Genomic DNA, 18,867 nt, shown 5'->3' on the forward strand with positions numbered 1-18,867 from the left:
GTACTTCAGCCTTGATCTTAAGAGCCATGTCTGGACGAGACCTTCTCAATTTCTGCTTGACAGGAGGACATTCAGGTCTTGTCGGTATCCGATGCTCCACAATCTTGGGATCTAGACCCGGCATATCTTCATAGGACCATGCAAAGACATCTGGATAATCATGGAGAAGCTGAGTGATCTTCTTTTTCACTTCTGGCTCAAGTGCAGCACCGATCTTGATCTCTCGTTTGTTCTCTTCAGTACCCAGGTTGATAAGCTCAATCTCTTCCTGATGAGGCTGAATGGCTCTTCTTTCTCGCTCAAGCAGTCGAGTGATCTCATACGGTACCTCTTCATTATCATCATCCTCATCTTCAGCTTCATATACAGGGAATTCAAAATTTGGAGGAACCATAGGGTCACTGTGTTCAACGGGTTTATTATGGTTCAATCTGCATAATATGATTGGGATGATTTGAGAAAAATGTTTTTTATGCAGATTTTTGAAATTAATAAGAAAAATATAGATGTTTTGGTTTTTTCTGGCATTACCATTATTTCCAAGAAAAAGGCACTAAAAAGCAAAAAACAAAGAGTCGTGAGAAAAACGACAACTTTTATTGATAACGGCAATGCCGAAATAAACACGCCCTTACAATGATATCACTTTCGCCTTGGGCAGAGCGAAAGGATTGTTATTTTGAAAACAAAAAACATGAGCAACAAAACACATTACATGGAAGCATGCATGACTAATGGGACATCAATGGCTTCCCAATTTCTCACAGTGCCTCCTGGTATAACAAAGGTAGGCACGTAACCACCTTCAGCAGCATCTTCAGTAATAGCATTGATGTACCCAGCACTGTAGAAAGTTCCCTTTGAAACAGCAGATGTCGGGGAGAATCCAAGGCCTTCTTTACACTTGTTTTCCAGAATCTGAATCACTTTGCCCCAGCCAGCAGCTTGCCCTGCTTGAACAGCCTTCTGGGCGTCTTTCAGTGAAGCCATGCTAACACCAGCCCTCCGGGGCTCTGCACCCTCAATAGTCAAGCCTTGAAACGACGTCCCTTCAGCGGACCCTGCTTCAACACAAGAGAACGATGATACCTGGCTAACTAGATATGCTTCCTCACCATGCACAGTGACAATCTTACCGTTCCTCATGAACTTGAGCTTCTGATGCAAAGTGGACGTGACTGCTCCAGCGTCATCGATCCATGGTCTTCCGAGGAGACAGCTGTAAGAGGCATTGATATCCATGACTTGGAAAGTAATCTGAAATGTCTCGGGACCAATGGTAATTGGCAAGTCTACCTCCCCGAGAACATCCTTGCGGGATCCATCAAAAGCTTTAACCAGATAGCTGCTACCCCTCAGAGAAATTCCGTGATGGCTCAATTGCCTTAGTGTGGATTCAGGCATTACATTCAGAGACGATCCAGTGTCCACCAACACGTTGGATATCATGTCAGATCCACAATGTACTGAGATATGTAGAGCCAAGTTGTGGTGCTTCCCTGCTTCGGGGAGTTCATCGTCACCGAATCCCAAACTGTTGCAAGCAGTAATATTACCCACTATTCCATTGAATTGCTCCACAGAGACTTCGTGATCAACATAAGCTTTCTCAAGTATTTTCATCAACACCTTCCTGTGAGCTTCTGAGCTCATGAGCAGAGACAAGATGGATATCTTTGATGGGGTTTGTAGCAGCTGGTCAACGATCTTATAGTCACTTTTCTTGATAAGCCTCAGGATTTCGTCCAGATTGGACTCTTCAATAGATTGGCCTGCTGGGCCGGGATTCTTGTCAACAGGAGGAGCAATTGGTGGAGTTATTGTGGCAATAGGTGTCACCACCTTCTTTTGAAACAAGGGTGGACGGACTTTTCCACTTCTCAGAGTTGTAATTTCACCGGCAACATTGTCAACTGTAGCTGGGGATACCAGAGGTACTTCCACTCCATTCTCGACCATGGTTGCATTGTATTTGTAGGGAATTGCTTTGGTAGAGGTATAAGATACCGGACCAGGTAGCCTGATCACCAAAGGCTCAACATTCTTTGCCTGAGATACACTTTCAACAGGAGAGTCATGGAACACTGGCACAATCACACATACATCACTGGCAATCAAGTACTTGTCATCCATCAGGCTCTGGATATCATTTTGCACCACACAACAGCCCATAGGATTCTGCAGACATTCTGAACAAGAATCATGATCATGTTTGAACAGAGAAGCCTGGCAAAGTTTGACATGTAATGGCACCAAAGGAGTAACGACATTGCGGACATCCAACATGGGATCCTCTTGAGGAACGGGAACCCCTTCAAAGGCCTCAATCATGTTAACAGCAGCATGGTTTGGAAGCGGATTGTCAAGGACATGAGGAACACTGTTCTCAAAAGTCAAACGTCCCTTTTCTATCAGGTCTTTCACAATATATTTCAGAGCAAAGCAACCTTCGACATCATGGCCTTGAGCACCCTGATGGAATTCACATGTTAGGTCCTGACGGAACCTGGGAGGCAATGGATTAGGCGGAGGCTTGCCTGGTCTAGTAACACAGTGTCCCTTAGCCAATAGAGTTGGAAGCAGCTCACCATACCGCATTGGTATTGGTGGAAAAGAAGGTTTGGGTCGGGGACCCTGTTGTTGCTGCCGTTGATGTTGAGCGGGAGGCTGTTGTTGTACTTGCTGAGGAATGGCATTGACGGGCATTGGTGGTTGACCCGGTGGTAGAGGATACTGTTGATAGAATGGCGGGAAGAAGGGATGTTGAGAGTACTGCATGTAGTGATAGGGCAGAAGTAGTTGTGTAGCAGCTGCAGATGGGTTACCAGACACCATTCCTACGTCAGATTCTTTCCTCTTGTGATGACCGTTACCGTACTTCTTTGGTGCACTGTTTGAAGATTCACCTTTCTCTAGGACAATAATACCATCTCGGACGGCCTCCTCTATACGCGTTCCCATTGTAACCATATCAGAGAAGTTGTTTGGGGCAGAGACTATCATTCTCTCCTTATATTCCTTCTTCAGAGTCTTCAGGAATGTCTGCGTTAACTCTTCCTCATCAAGTCGAGGGGAAACACGGGCAGCTGCCCCTCTCCACCTCTGAGCATATTCTCGGAAGGTTTCATCTGATTTCTGAGATAGGGCTTTAAGAGAGTCCCTGTTTGGCCTCAGACGGGTATTGAACTCATATTGACCTTCAAAAGCAGCAGCGAGTTCCTCAAAAGTATGGATGTTGTCTTTGCTCAGACTAGTGTACCAATCTGCTGCATCATCTGTCAAGCTACTCTGGAAGCAATGGATCATCAGTGCGTCATTGTCTGCATAGTTAGCCATCTTTCGGACATACCGGATAACATGGTTATGTGGGCAAGAAGTCCCATTGTATTTGTCAAATTCTGGTTCTTTGAATTTCTTAGGAACCTCAAATCGGGATACCAAGCATAGATCACGAGCTTTGGCAGGAGCACCATTGTTTCCTCGGCTAGCCTTGACCTCACGGAGTTCTCCAGCCAACTCCCTCAACTGTCTTTTCATAGCTTCCATTGCGGGATCTTGTCCACGCGGAGTGTCAACATCAATCACCTGTTGCACAGTGTGGACAATAGGATCGGTAACGACAGTAGTCACCTGAGGCATAGCGGTAGATACAGGAATCTGTCCTTGACCAGCAAAACCAGAGACACCAGCAGCAGTATTAGGAGAATAGTAAGCTGAGAGGCCATAAGGACGGCTGTTGGGCATAACAAAACGAGCATCAGTAGCCACAGTAGACAGTGGGATAGAGGGAACCACCTCAGCAGTAACTGGAACAGAAGTGGCTGGTTGTTCCTGTGCAGCCATCATAGCGGACATAGCGTCATGAGCCTTAGCCAAGTCTTCTTTCATAGCAGCCAATTCGGCACGGAGCTGAGCATTTTCTTCTTCAAAATTAGCCATCATCCTTCTCTTGTGAAATCTTGTCTGATGAATTCTATCTGGTTGGTAGACTTTGCGAACACGAGCCACTTTTCAGACTGCGGCGGACAAAACCAGGAGGCAATGAGCACGAGAGAAGTTTTTTGTGACCAATGAATGCATATGATGCATGAAATGTGTTAATGCATATGCAAAAAAGACTCTTTTTGTGTTATCGAAGGGTTTTATACAAATTATAAACTCGTAAACATTACTAAACAACATAAACGGGAATCAAACAACCAACATATAGTTTTACAAGGCAATTTCAACATAAACAAATGGAAATAACAACAGGAAATGGAAATCCTCAAGCATAGGAAGTGGAAGCGTCGTCCTCAGAGTCGGACTCATAGCTGCAGTATCGTGCGTAGAAGTCACGGGCACCCCTAGCCCTCTTGGAGTCTCTCATAAGCATCCTATCTTTCTCTTCAATCTCTCTCTTAGCCTTAGCTAGCTCTTTCTTTAGTGTTAAGACTTCATGAGTTTTCTGCTCATCCTTTCCATCCAAAGTCATGATCAAGTTCTCAGCCTCATAGTATCTAGCCCTCCACTGATGCTTCTCCCGATTCTCCATAGCTAGATGCTCCTGATACATCTCCTGGGTAGGTGGGAGTAGAGGCAAAGGCATGGTAGGAACAGATGCAGACACATATCTCATAGAGGGGTAAGGCATACCAATCTCCTCAGCTTGGTTTATCACCCACTGTGTATAGGCCTCGTGAGCAATACCGGACCTTACACCCATATGCTTCACCTCTTTCTTCCGAAGCTTAGTCCAAGCTTCCATGAAATCCTCTCTTATTCCTGTGGGAGCATTGGAGTAGTGAAAGAAGTAAGGAGCTGTAGCAAGATTGATGGGCTTTCCTTTCATCGGGAAACCAAATTGTCGCAAGGCGAGCTCCGGGTTATAGTTGATTCCACCTCGGGTACCAAGAAGAGGTACATTAAGAAATTTCCCACCACCAAAGATGATTTCCTTAACCCTTGAAGCGGGAGTAAGCCAAACCACTTCATTAGGAGTGAGAGCCATAATCCTCTGTGAAATAGACCAATTCTCCGGATTGTCGTGGAAAGACTGCGGAAGGTGCGAAATAAACCACCTATAGAGGAGGGGCACACAACAAAGAATGTATCCACGACCCTTGCCAGATCGATCATGAATAGCATGGTATGTGTCAGCTAGCAAAGTAGGAACCGGATTCTTGGAGTGGAAGATCATAATAGCATTCATGTCCACGAAGTCATCAAGATTCGGAAAGAGAATAAGCCCATAGATGAGGAGTGCAAGAATAGCCTCAAGAGTGTCCTGACAAGTGGTATTGGGGTTGGCTTTCCCAAGAAGATACTCTGAAGTGAACCCTCGGATGCGTGCCTTAGTGACAAGATTCTTGGAGACATCGGTGGTCTTGAGATAGAGATCCTTAGCAATAACCAATGGAGTAAGAGGAGGCTCAAGTCCTGAGAAAGGTACCCCCTTAGCAACAGACAGATCCATCAAGGAAGAATAAGCCTCTAGAGTAGGCACCAACTGAAAGTCGGGGAAAGTAAAGCACCGATACTTCGGATCATAGAATTGCACTAGAGTGTGCACAAGCTTCTCATCCACATTAGTATGAAGAATAGGAAGTAAAGCCCCGTAACGATGTCGGAAACCGGTCGGATCCTCAACCTTGAGTGCCAAATCTCTCAAACTAGCCAAATCCACTTCCTTGAACTTGTAGGAATTAGTCCTCTTCATTCCTACAATGTTTACAAATTCAACTTGTCTAAGCCCTTTGATAACAATGCATGGAAAAAGTTTATGCATGTATGCATGTATGCATGAATGCATGATTATGTTCAAGTTCGGAGAAAACAAGGTGGGTTGAAGTTCAAAAGTCGAGGAGTCACGGGTGGACACGACGTCCGGTGAATCTAGGGCTTTAGGATAATAGTAACCGGGTTCTAAAAAAGGTTCCCAAGCTGCAACCTCTCCGACGTATATCACGGTGTCACGAGACAACACTCGCTCCGTGATTATCCGCGGAAGGTCTAACTTGAGTGTAGTATCGCGTGACGACTAAAATTCGAGACAACACTCGGTTTAGCCTCCGCACTACATCCTAGAAAAATGGTCATGGATGGGTTTGGTTATCTACGGTTCATAGCGTCATAGAACAATTAGAAGTAAAGTGCCTAAGCGCGACAACACGCGCCGATAACATCACCCCCAAAATGCCTCAGCTATGTGGGATTGATCGCATAATCCAAAACACGAGGCAACCCCCGGAATGAATTGTCGATTATATCCCTCCTAAATCCTAAGTTCACTCAGCCCGGGTGCAGGACTTTTGATATTCTCACCTCACACGTTTGCAAGAAATTAAACATTTATTCACATAGGAAAGCAAGTAAAAGAAATAAGTAGAAATACAAGCGCAAGCGTGGAAATAAAGACTAGGCGTAACTCTCGAATCTCCCCAGTGAAGTCGCCAGCTGTTTTATCTTGGTTTTCGGGTGTCAAACATTGATTACGTTTGAACCTTTTAAACCGGTGATATCTTATTTTTTCTTGGGAAGGGAAAAAGTAAGCAAAACCCTTGAGAATCGAGGTCCGGGAGTTGTTTTCGCTACGGGAAGGTGTTAGGCACCCATAACGACTATAGTATCCTATAGGAACCGTCTTTAATTTCTACGCGCGCGCTTTATTTTTAAATGCTATTTTGAAAGTTTTATTTAAACCTAAAGTTATTCTAAGTGAAGAATTGGAGGGAGAAGAATGTGTTTGAATTTTTATTTTAGTTGAATTGAAGGAATTTTGTTCCTTGCCTACGTACCCGTTTAAGGGATCAAATCCACCGTAGTTCTCTTCCAAAAATGTTTTTGTTTTTGTTGGTTGATTTTATGTTTGAAAATTGGAATTTTGAAGAATAAGAGAAAGAGGCCTCAAGGGCATGAGATTAGGAAATTGTGAGGTTGAATTAGTCATTTGCAAAATGTGGTCTAAACATGATTATTTTCATTGAAATTTGATTAAGAAAATAAAAGGGAAAATTACAATGGGATTTTGATCCCAAGGTTTATTATGAAAAAGAGTTTGAGTGATGTTGTTCATATATTTTGGAAAATGATTTTTCTAAGTATAAAGCCTAAACATTCATCTAAACATACAATCCTAAACATACATCTAAACATGCATATTCTAGCTATATATCTAAAGTGAAGTGTGTGCATGTGTCGGTGCTTGTGTCGGTGTACATCATTAGAGTCCATTGTCCTTTACATTATACCCTAGATACATTCTATGGCCCCTTTGCCAAGAAATTAAAAGCATAGGAATATTACAAAATTCTTAAGTGTCACATTCTAACTTTGGTACAAATTAAATTGCAAGAAAAATAGAAATGAATATGGGATGAAATGGAGATGCTTATGATGAATACGAAACATGAAATGAAGAGGTTAGTAGCATAAGGCAATATCAAAAGAAATAAAGCAAGAGAAACATTATAACACAAAAGATAGAAAACATAGGCAAAATGAAGGCAAACATGGCTAAAATTTGTTCATAAAATGCAAGAACCAAGTGACCTATAATTCTTACATCCCAATACATTTTTAAAGGTTTAGAACCAAGCCTTGGAATGGGAATTAAGGCAACATGATTTACTTGGCATTTTAAAACAAATTTTAAGCATATTTGCATTATCTAACTACACAACTAACTTGTAAGCTAAGCAACTAACTAAATTTCACACACAAGTATCAAAATCATGCTCAAACAGTGGTTGAAAATTATAGGAGCACATATTATGTATCACAAGTATGCATCAAGGACAAGAAACAAAGTTGAACCAATTTTCACCACTTTTTTAACATAAAATTCAAGAAATAACACTAAGATTGTCTATATATTTTTTTTCAAAATTTCCAGTGTAAAAAATATTAGAGAAACACCAAAAAAAAAATATCAAGAAATCAAGGAAAATATTTTGGAATTTTTTGCAAAAAATTTTGATGCACAGGAGGTGCAGGAAGCAGAGTCCAGGGGTGTACATAGCAAGAAAATCAGGGAATAACGAAAATCTGCAAGGAACCAAGGTCCAGGCCCATACCCTAACAGACTTGGATCACAGGGAGAAACCACAGCCGTTGGATTGATCCAATTGGATCAAGCCTTAGATCTAACGGCTAAGATGCAAATCAAACGAACCAGGACTGAACCAGACCGGTTCAGTGGTTTATAAAAAGGATTGGGGACCGGTTCGTTTCATTTGCTTCTTCGTTTCTCTCTCTAAGTTAAACCTTAGAGAGAGAAGCTCTCGTTTTTTCACCTTATGACCTTCATCTTCTCCGATGGACACAGCGGCGGAGGTGTGGTGGTTCGCCGGCGGCGCCACCACACCTGAACGTTTTCTGCAAAATTTTTACACCGCTGTGTTCACTTGAGCTTCCTCCTTACGATTTCGAAACTGATTTTTTGAAAAGAGGCCTGGATTCGAACAGATCTACACTTGAAGCTACATCCTAGGGTTTCGAAATTTTCTTCTAATCTCTTTGAAATTAAACCCTATCCTAGCTTATTTTTTACACTGATGACGAATTTATGCCTTATTTCGAAGAATAAACGGCGAACCTTCATGATTTTCGAAATTAGGGTTTCATTTCAATTTTTTCGTATCTTTTCAAACTTCCACTTCAATTCACCGTTTAATCTTTCACTTAGCACCTTCGATGATGATTACGAACGAAAACGAGAAGGTCTACGTGAATTTACCTGGACTTGTTTGGAGATTCGAACAAAGAAGATCCTGCGTTTGTTCTTGATCGTTCTGGTGAGTTCTATGAAGAGACTGAAAATAAATCAGTTCTTCTTGCTTTCTCTTTCACTGATTCGAAACAAACTTCGATTATCTCTTCTTCTCTTTTCTCTCACTCAAAACCCTTCGTGATCGTAGGAACTTCGTCTTCGTACGAATTCTTACTTGAATTGCGAAGGTGATGGTTCAATGATGATGATTTTCCAGAAAAATCACTGAGAACCTTCCACAAATTCGAAACGCTTCTTGCTGAGTTGAGCACATTTTTCCATTTTGATATTCTGGAACTTTGAATTTGTTTTGTATGCTAGATGATGAATTTCTGATAGAAAATTGATATGAATTTGAGGATTTTTGCGGTGATGATTGATTCTGTTGTGGTGGTTTTGGTTTGTTACGGTGGTTCTGTGATGGTGGTTTGAGTTTGTTACGGTGGAGAGAGAAAGAGAGAAATGTGGTTGCGTGATTGATGATGTGTAATCTGTTGAATGGTATCTGCTGACACTGTGTGCTATTTATATTCTGCCATGTGTGTTTGAGGTCCATTGAAAAAGTGCCATGTGTCCTGGATCTGTAACAAACTCGTTCCTTGCTGTATTTGGATTTGGGCCCTCTGTGCAATTTTGAGACTCTGAAGGACTATTCTGCAAAATTAAAAAGGACCACTGCAAAACTTTGGACAAAAAGGACTTTTTTTAAAAAAAATGACTTAAAAGGACTAAAAAACTTAAAGATTCGAAAATAATAAAAAACTTAAAAGTAAAATTTAAAACTTAGGAGGACTTGAATGCAAATTTTGGCAACTTTGGACTTACAATAAAAAAAATAATAAAATTGACTTAAAAAACGTAATTTTGAAATAAACGTAAAGCGAAACAACTAAAATTTGACAAAACGGACTAAAACGAACCAATGGCCTAAATGAGGTACTTTAAAGTAACCTCTCTCTGCCGAAATTTCGTGTGAAATGACCAAAATGCCCCTGAGGCTAAAATGACTGAAAATGTCTCAGATACAGACTTTAAAATGGATTTTTAACAAGAAATTGAAGCAAAGACTCATACAAGCAAAATTAAAAGACTCAGAGACAATTTTTAGGATTTAAACAGGGTTTTGTCACATGAAAAGACCAAAATGCCCTTAGGGGCAAAACTGACTCAGAATGACTTCAACTGCAATTTTGGAAAGGGTTTTGACATAGAATGAAACAGAGACTTATTTACACTACTTGAAAGGATTCAAACAAAATTTTAAAAGACTGAGAGAAATTTTGACATAGGAAATGACTAAAATACCCTTCTGTTGTGAATTTTGCAAATAACATTGAAATAAAATGCAGAGAAAGATGCAATTGATCAGAGACAGTTCAGATGACTTAAAATGCAAGAAAAGAAGAATTGAGCAAGTATTTTTAGGTCCAAAATTAGGGTATAACAAGCAGGCGCGACGCGGGAGCTATTACATGACGCGGACACTAAAACTAAATATTATATTATTAATTAAGGACTAAAAAAGTATGAAAAAAATATATTTAGTATTAATATAGATGAGAAAATTTTATTTTGCATTCACATTTAGACTTCATCTTGATCATATTAATTCCTAGATCTCTAGATCTTCTTCATCTTGATCATATTAATTCCTGGATCTTGATCATATTAATTCCTAGATCTCTAGATCTCTAGATCTTGACTGTAAGAAAAAGGATGATTAACAGAGAATAGAGATGAGATTTTGTGGTTTCTGATGAGATTTTTTTGTTGACCCGCTTTTTGCCCGCGTGGACCCGCCTTTTTGCAAGCGTTGACCCGCTATTGTTCCACATTTGCCTAACGCGCGACTCGGTCGCGTTCTGACGCGCTAGGCTGTTTTCAGCCGCTCCGTGCCGCAATCGCGCCACGTTAGACCGCTATTGACAACAGAGCTTTTCATGTTATTGTTTTGTATGATTACTAGCCCTAGCTTCTTGCAATCACATGATTTGATCTTAGGAATTGAATGACTACTAGCCCTAGCTTTTAATCCTGAATTAGTAGTTTTGTTTAACTCAACACTAGGAACCTAGAGATAGGAAATTGAGAGTTATGATACATGAATTAACGTTCCAACATCGCTTCCAAGGTTATTCAATCACGTTAAGAGATTAATAGGGTTATAACTTAGGAAAGGGTTTTGAGTCAAGAGATTGATCAAAACCACTTAGTTAATTTATCGTAAAAACTGAGTAGTAATTGAGAGTAGAGAGAGGTATGCTTTTCATATAAAGCAATAGCGGATTCACCGGCTTAACCATTCATCTCAATATAATTTTCTCTCGCACTTTTTCTACTTAAATTAAGTCTGATTAAACCAAACTTTTCTGCCTAGGGCAACCAAAGACAAACTTTACACATCCTAACGTATAACGCGCTTGCTATAATTGAAATTAACACAGTCCTTGTGGATCGATATTTTTTTACTACTTCGATAGTTTTTGGTACACTTACCAGATATCTATCAACAATACTCAACACCGCCCCCCCTTCTTGTGTCTTTATGGTTGAGTTCACGTATAATTTGGTCTAGTTGATCCTTCAACTCAGAGAGCATGACATCATTTCGAATCCTGAACAATTGGGTTTTCCCTCGTTGTAATAAATTAAAACTAGTTTGGTGTTCAAATTAATGACTGAAGTGTCCATGGCTATTTGACATGGTTTATTATATTTAATGAATTAGAGAAGATCGGAGAGTGAATTAAAGAAGACAAAATTCTGGTTGAAGATTTCAAGGATTTTTGGATTAACATGTTTTGCGGTTTACCTAATGTTATGGACTATACTACTCTGCAATATTAGTGGCACATGGAATCATATTATTTAAAATAGAATTATTGTAATGGATGATGTTGTGTGATTTGATCTGTAATAGAGGATGTTGTGTAATTTGGTTTGAACTATCTGAATGCAACTTGTTTTAGTCAATGTACCATTATTATGTAATGAATGAAAGAAGTTGATATGCCTATTTTCAGTTGATAAATGTGTATGACTTTGTTGAATTAATTTTAAGCAATGTTGTTTGAAGTTTTCTTCCTAAGATAAAGCATTGTATTTAAATTAAGTACATTACCAGAAGTATATAATCACATATTTGGAATTAAAGGATAATCATTACTTGAAATAAATTACTAATTCATTATTTCAAAATAAGCATTACACCTAAATTGTATCTGCACATAAGCATTACTTCAATCCTCTATATCAAACTATGCTAAACTGACCACCTATGTCACCACCATTCTCATTTGTGTTAATTTTTATTTTTTGCTTTGGTGGTCTTCCCATCTTCTTCTTTTGCTTACTACCACTAGCTTCCATTCCCTTCTTCTTTAACCTAGTATGAGTACCCCAATCTGTTTCCTTACTGAAATTCTAGCGTACAGGTTTTAAAATATTTTATGCAATGTTTCAACGTCAGACACATAGTAGGCAGATGTTCCAGTTAATGTTTCAACATCATGCAAACAAACAAATAAAACACAGAAAAATAAATGACAAGAAAGTAAAAGACATTCTTCAAAAAAAAAAAAAAGTAAAAGACACAGTGAGTTTGTTAACCCAGTTTGGTGACAAACACACCTACTCTGGGGGTTACCAAGCCAGGAAGGAAATCCACTAGTATAGTCCTTATTCTAATGTTCTCAGCAAAGACATTGTTTACAACACAAGACCTAGGACCTACCCGTATTGATTTCAACCTAGGAACTCCTAGATCTGAGATCTCATCTCACTATCCTACAACCAATCACAGTCCCTGTGATTATCAGATTAAAACACAAAAGATGAAGTTACCTTCAAACAAACAACTACAACCTTGCTTAAAAGCTTTGGTGTAGCACAACGAGTTACAACTCAAAACACAGTCCTTAGCATGTATCAAGGAGATACAGGAAAGGCTCACAATAAACAAACAGTACTAAACTTGCATCAACACGATACAAGAGTAGACACACAAAGACTCAAAACCCTAAAAACTAGACTTTTTAGAATGACGGCTTGAATCCACAACTAGGTCTTGAAGTCTCTTATATACTGAAGCAATATGGGCTAATAAACCTTGTTGGGCTTCAGAACAAAGTAGATCATCCAGCTGATCTACAAAACACGAATCAGAGACAAATAAGGAAAGTCCTAAGAAGTAGGAACATCTTTCGGAACTTCTAAACATATTCAATTATTCCCTAAAATATTATTGCTCCTTTGGGAATAAACGTATAACTGATTTTGTGCAGATATGCGCGTTGCTTGGTCAACAAGATATGGGAAAATGGTTTCCTTCATAAGATAGTGCGCGCGTACAAACATTCATGAAACAAGGCACACTGAACCGTGCCAGGATGTTGGAACATCGTATCCAACATCTTACATAGATGCCTGAAACATGTTGGAACATAGCATCCAACATCACAAACATGAATATTTATTTTAGCAATAAAGCAGCCAATACAAATACTCAACATTTACCTCTGTCTTTCTCTGCTTCAGCCTGAATACCCTGATCTGGTTCAGTTACAACCTCATTAATAATATTCCCAAATTATCCAGTACAAACCTTATCCCCCATCTGCAAAAACTTCACCCTCTTTATGTGTTTCTTCACGTACTTCAATACCAAAGTCATCTTCCAAACCTAGCTCTTCCTCTGAATTCTCAAAGTTAATGTGAAGTGCATTGTCTTCACTTTCCTCGCCTTCCTAGTTTGACCCATTATCAGGTGCTAAGTCATCCACAATCCCATTCCTAAACTCTTCATACTCTTCATCTAGCCCAGTTTCGGTTCCCTCCTCAACAGTAGGTCCATTCACATTAATCTCTTTCCTTGAGTCATTCTCATTTACTACATTAGCTGACCCATCTACGTTTGTCTCAAAACTTACACTAGTGGTCCCATTATTTATTCTATTATCCACCCTGGTGGTCCCCTCATAAATTCCAACACCAACTGCCACCTCATTTTCCACTAGAGTTACCCCCTTCTTCAACCTCATTTCCATATTTTTGACCTCAACTGCCACATGCTCCACTTCATGTGCCACATTTTCCACCTCAGTTAGCAAATTTTCAAAAGGATACTCAAGCAAAGGGCTCTAAGCACAAGCACAAATCTTCCATCCAACTGTTACAAATAAAAAACAAAAAACTTAACCCTAATAAAAGAATATGTACATAAATCAATGAACAAAACAAAGAATGACACAATAAAAGGAACAATCGATTAAAAAATTGATTATTAACGAAACCCTAACCCTAAACCTGAAACTAAAATCCTAAAGTGGAATACAAAAACACCCTAACTATCACTACAAGAATTCATAGTTTTAGCAGTCACTATTTGCTGCGGAGGCCCACACAAATTTTCTGCGGGCATATATGTATTTGCGGTGGAAACAACCCCAGAAATATATATTTATGATAAAAATAAATATTAAAAATATTTGCGGCGGATTTTTGGTTTTTCGGCGGACAAGAAAGCCCTCGCTAATATAAGGCAGAAAAATATTTTGAATTTTGAAATTTTTAGCGAAAGAAAGCCCACACAAATTCTGGGGCCTTTGCGGCAGAACAAGGCCCATGCAAATGCTGGGGCAATTTTCTGAAGTTTAAATTTTGCGTCGGGCAGAGACCGTCACTAATGGCTAAAGGCTAGAATTTTTCCCATTAGGTTTTGCGACGGAAAGATGGTCGTTGCTAAATGCTTGAGGCCAGAAATGGACATTTGCGGCGGATGATTGCCCACGCAATTGTCAAATGTCAATTCTGAATTTTGCGGCAGATTAAGTCCCCAGCTAGTCACTAACACCTATGTTTGCGTCGGACTTACAATCACCACAAATCACCAATTACTGCAGATTCTTTCAGTCGGATTTTGCGTTGGATAGTTGCCGTCTCAATTGCCACAAAATGCTATTTGCGTGGGAATTTGTTCCACCCTAATTTCAAACATTCTTGTAGTGTATAAAATTAAAGCAGAGTTCAAGGAAAACCTTGTCAAAAGCTTCAAAATCGTCGTCTTCAGCAGCCATTTTCATCTTCAACAACAATCTCGAGTTCCTTCTTCTCCTTTCGAATTCCTTCTTCTTCTCCTCTTCTCACCCTTTCGTTGTTTCGTACTTTCATATTCTCTCCTTCTCTTTCTATTAGTAGCCACTTCTCTCACTACAAGCATAGGAAACAATAAATAAATACCACCTCACTTGCCACATGTGCACTCACTAACGGCAGTTTTAAGGAATTGACAGAAAGGATTTTTTTGACAAACGGAGGTGAACTTGAGGGATCAAAACGGAGGTTTTAGGGGTTATGAGACTAAACTGAAAACAAGAAATTAATTAGAGGACCAGACGACCAATTAAACCTAAATAATTTTACATGATGACACCACTTCAAATTTTAAGTTATCCCACATAAGCTCATTCATTCAATAAACTAAAGACAAACCACTAATTCTAAATGCTAACAAAAAAGTAGATGAATGAAGTGTCTCTTAAAAAAGAACAGTGGTTGGAATGATGAGAATTTGCCTCGAGAATTAAGTGTCGTTGAATAGATTGGTAAACTTGTAGTATAAAACCAGCAAGAAGTAGGAACTGTGGTAATAGTTTGAGCTGGGTTATGCTGAAAATAATTAGCCAAGTACCAGTGAGTGATATATTATTATTAATTAACATTTAAAAACCTAAGAGTTATAGGTCATACGCTCAAATCGGACAAAGGAGAAAAACAATCATAACAACTAATTACCAACATTTAAATTTACTATTTTTACCCAATTTTTTTTATTATACTTCTACACTTGTGTTTGTATTAGAATCAAACAATTTGTGTTGTATTCTTTTCATATGCAAGAATGGAAAAATATTTCAAAAAATAAAAAAGAACATTAGACTCTCAATGACAAGTTAATGAAATGAAAATTACACAGCACAACAACTAGGGCCATCCTTGCAAAAGTGATTCATATATTTTGATTTAGAAAATCTTCCAACTACCCTAAAGATAGGAAAAAAAAAAAAAGTTATGTTATCATCCACTTGATCGAGATATAACTTGAAGAGCTTCTATAAAAACAAGGCCTTGTCAACCAACGAAGAATGATTTCCCACAACATCAATCTGGATCTTCTTTCCATAGGTTTAATTCTGTTTTTATTTATTTATTTTAAAGACGGTTTAATTTTGAATGGTTTCTTGAATTTGATAGCTGGTTGAAATATAATGTATCTTTAATGTTAAGGTGTTTTCAGATTTTGGGTATACAACGATATAATTTTTGCAATCTTCAATTTTTTTGCTTCGCTATAATGATACTCCCTTCGTTTCACAATAATTGTCTCTTTACCGTTTTTTATTTTTCTCAAAATAATTGTCACTTTAGAATACCAATGCAGCATTTATTATGTTTTTCCATTATTATATCCTTATTTATTGAATTTCATCCAACTTTACTACTCCACTAACTACAATTAATAAGGGTGTTTTAGTAAATGATACTAATTTTACCATCAAAATCAACTCAACTAATCATTTCCTTAATAATCGTGCATAAACCTTAAACGACCAATATTAAGAGACGGAGGGAGTATAATCATTTTATTGGTTACAAATCTATATTTTTTTTTTGAAGGAACAAATCTACATATTTTTAATATTTATGAAAAACGACATCGATCCTATTTATTGAAATTTCAGGATCCGTCCCTAAACATATTGTGTGATATTTGTGTCAACCCCATTAGATAAATGCAATATTTGTGTCCGTGCCATATTTGTGTGGGTATCCACTAAGTTGATAATCTATGGATTTTGAGGTATCCACATGTTTGTACATATATTCATTGATAATATTTTAAAAAAAAGGATTTTTGTTAAAAAATATTTATTTTATATAATTACCTAAAATTTAACAAGAAAAGTTCGTCACATTCATTTTCTTCTTTTTACCAAAACATAATAATATTCACACCTCTTTTCTACATGAAAAACTACCAGTAAAAAATGATCTTTTTAAAAAAGGAATAAGCAGCGATCCAATGTGTGTTCTTTGTGGAGAAAAAAATGAGACAATTTCACACCTCTTTATGGAGTGTCATTGGTCAAAGAAAATATGGTTTGCCTCTTCTTTAGGTGTGGTCTTTAATTCGCATGATTCCAGGTACATTCCTTTTCATAAGTGGTTGGAGGAAAATATTATTGATGTCGATGAGGATATTATAGTCCATGTTTTAGCCTTGTGTTATGAGATATGGTGTGCTAGAAATAAGAAATGTTTTGAGGGGACTGATGTTGATGTGGCTGCCACTGCAAAAGGCACAAAGATCTATTATGAATTTTAAGCGTGCCAGTATGGTGTTAGTGGAGACACTAAGTGGAGGTCCAGTTTTGCCGATATCTGATGTTCATTGGACATCTCCTTTTAGTAGTTTCTATAAGCTTAATGTCGATGCAGCAGGTCCGATAGAGGGTGATAAATTGGGTATTGGTGTTGTGGTGAGAGATAATGAAGGTGTGGTCGCTGGCGCTAGTTCCTGGCAAGTCTTTTCATTACCAGATTCAGAGGTTGCAGAAGCTTTAGCTATGCGGAAGGGTTTGAAATTTGCAAAAGACATGGGTTTTATGAATCTTATTGCAGAATCTGATGCTTCTAACGTGGTTTTAGCGTTGAATGCTCACCAACAATCTCCCAACTATGTTGGCTCTATTATTCAAGATTGTTTTAGTTTTAAGGTTAGTTTTCGTAGTTTAAATTTTTTGCATGTTAGGCGTGAAGCCAACCAAGCTACTCATTATTTAGCTAAATATGCTCTTAAGAATTTAGATTGCATATGGATCGAAGAAACTCCGCCTTGTATTTCTGCGGTCTTGGCGTTTGATTTATTGCCAGACTTTCATTAATGAAATTGTTTTTAACATCAAAAAAAAAAACATAATAATATTCATGCATATAAATATCCACACATAGTAATAATATCCGTACATTTAAATTCTAACAAAAATAATTTCATCACATTCAATAAAAGACACCAGACCCCATTGAAGACATTGACGGAGACTCAAATTTCTACGACCACGAGAAAACGGAGGCGCGAAAGAAAAAATTCGCCCCCAGTTTGTCTCCGTTGCCATACTTATTCATTCCTCTACGACTGACTACATTTCTAGGGTGTCATAACTCAAAACAAGTTTACATAATGTCTTTAAAATCTAAAATAAATAAATTAAGGATAAAAATTACGCGAATTGCATATCAAAATCATTTTTATTGCACGTAATATTATCTATTACATAAGATCATTCTACTATGATTGATAATTGGGCTGAATGATCGGTACATGATTTAGAGGAGGAGGACAAGCTTCACAAATGCATTGTCCAAATGCACAACAGCTGAGAAATGCTTGGTTGCAGAATGGTTTGCAATCGATATTTTCAGAGCATTTAACGGGCCCTCTTGCTTCAACTGATGTTGATTTCCCTGTTATTCATTGAATAATAAACGAATTTCATCATCGAATAAATAACAGAATATAAATTTCATAAATAAATGAACAGAAAAACATGCAATGGAGAGAGATGAGCAGAGAAAGTAAGAGGCCTAACCAGTTATACAAATGAAAAGGACCAACAAAAATATTAAGGTGGAGATCTTCGCCATGGTGTTGGTTTTAAGCACGCTAGGTCGTTAGAAGGATTGATACGCATGTATGCAAACGTGATGGTGCTTATATATACAAACCAAAAGGGGTGTTAAATTATTTTTTTTTATGGAAAAAAGGGTATTGAATTTTAGTATATAGTTTTAATATTAGAAAAATATATTTGTTTTGGTGCTTATATATACAAACCAAAAGGGGTGTTAAATTATTTTTTTTATGGAAAAAAGGGTATTGAATTTTAGTATATAGTTTTAATATTAGAAAAATATATTTGTTTTTATATTTATCCATGTATTCACCAAAAAAATAATATTTATTCCATGTAATTTTTTTATATTATAATATCATAAAGATGTGAACATAATATCTATATAATTTTTTGTAAAAAAAAATCCATTTTATTATCTCAACATTT

At 38.0% G+C, this 18,867-nt stretch overlaps 1 long non-coding RNA gene across 1 annotated transcript; it reads right to left on the reverse strand.

Annotated features, from left to right (window-relative positions):
• Positions 1 to 18,041: 18,041 nt before the first annotated feature.
• LOC146920709 (uncharacterized) lies at positions 18,042 to 18,509 on the reverse strand. The gene is made up of 2 exons (XR_015010733.1): positions 18,397 to 18,509; positions 18,042 to 18,271 (listed from the first exon to the last, which is right to left on the reverse strand). It is a non-coding gene; the product is annotated as an uncharacterized LOC146920709 (long non-coding RNA).
• Between the last annotated feature and the right edge of the window lie 358 nt (positions 18,510 to 18,867).

Source organism: Medicago sativa, chromosome 5 (assembly GCF_051527215.1).
Source record: "Medicago sativa cultivar Bolivia chromosome 5, Bolivia_mono, whole genome shotgun sequence".
Taxonomy (NCBI): domain Eukaryota; kingdom Viridiplantae; phylum Streptophyta; class Magnoliopsida; order Fabales; family Fabaceae; genus Medicago; species Medicago sativa.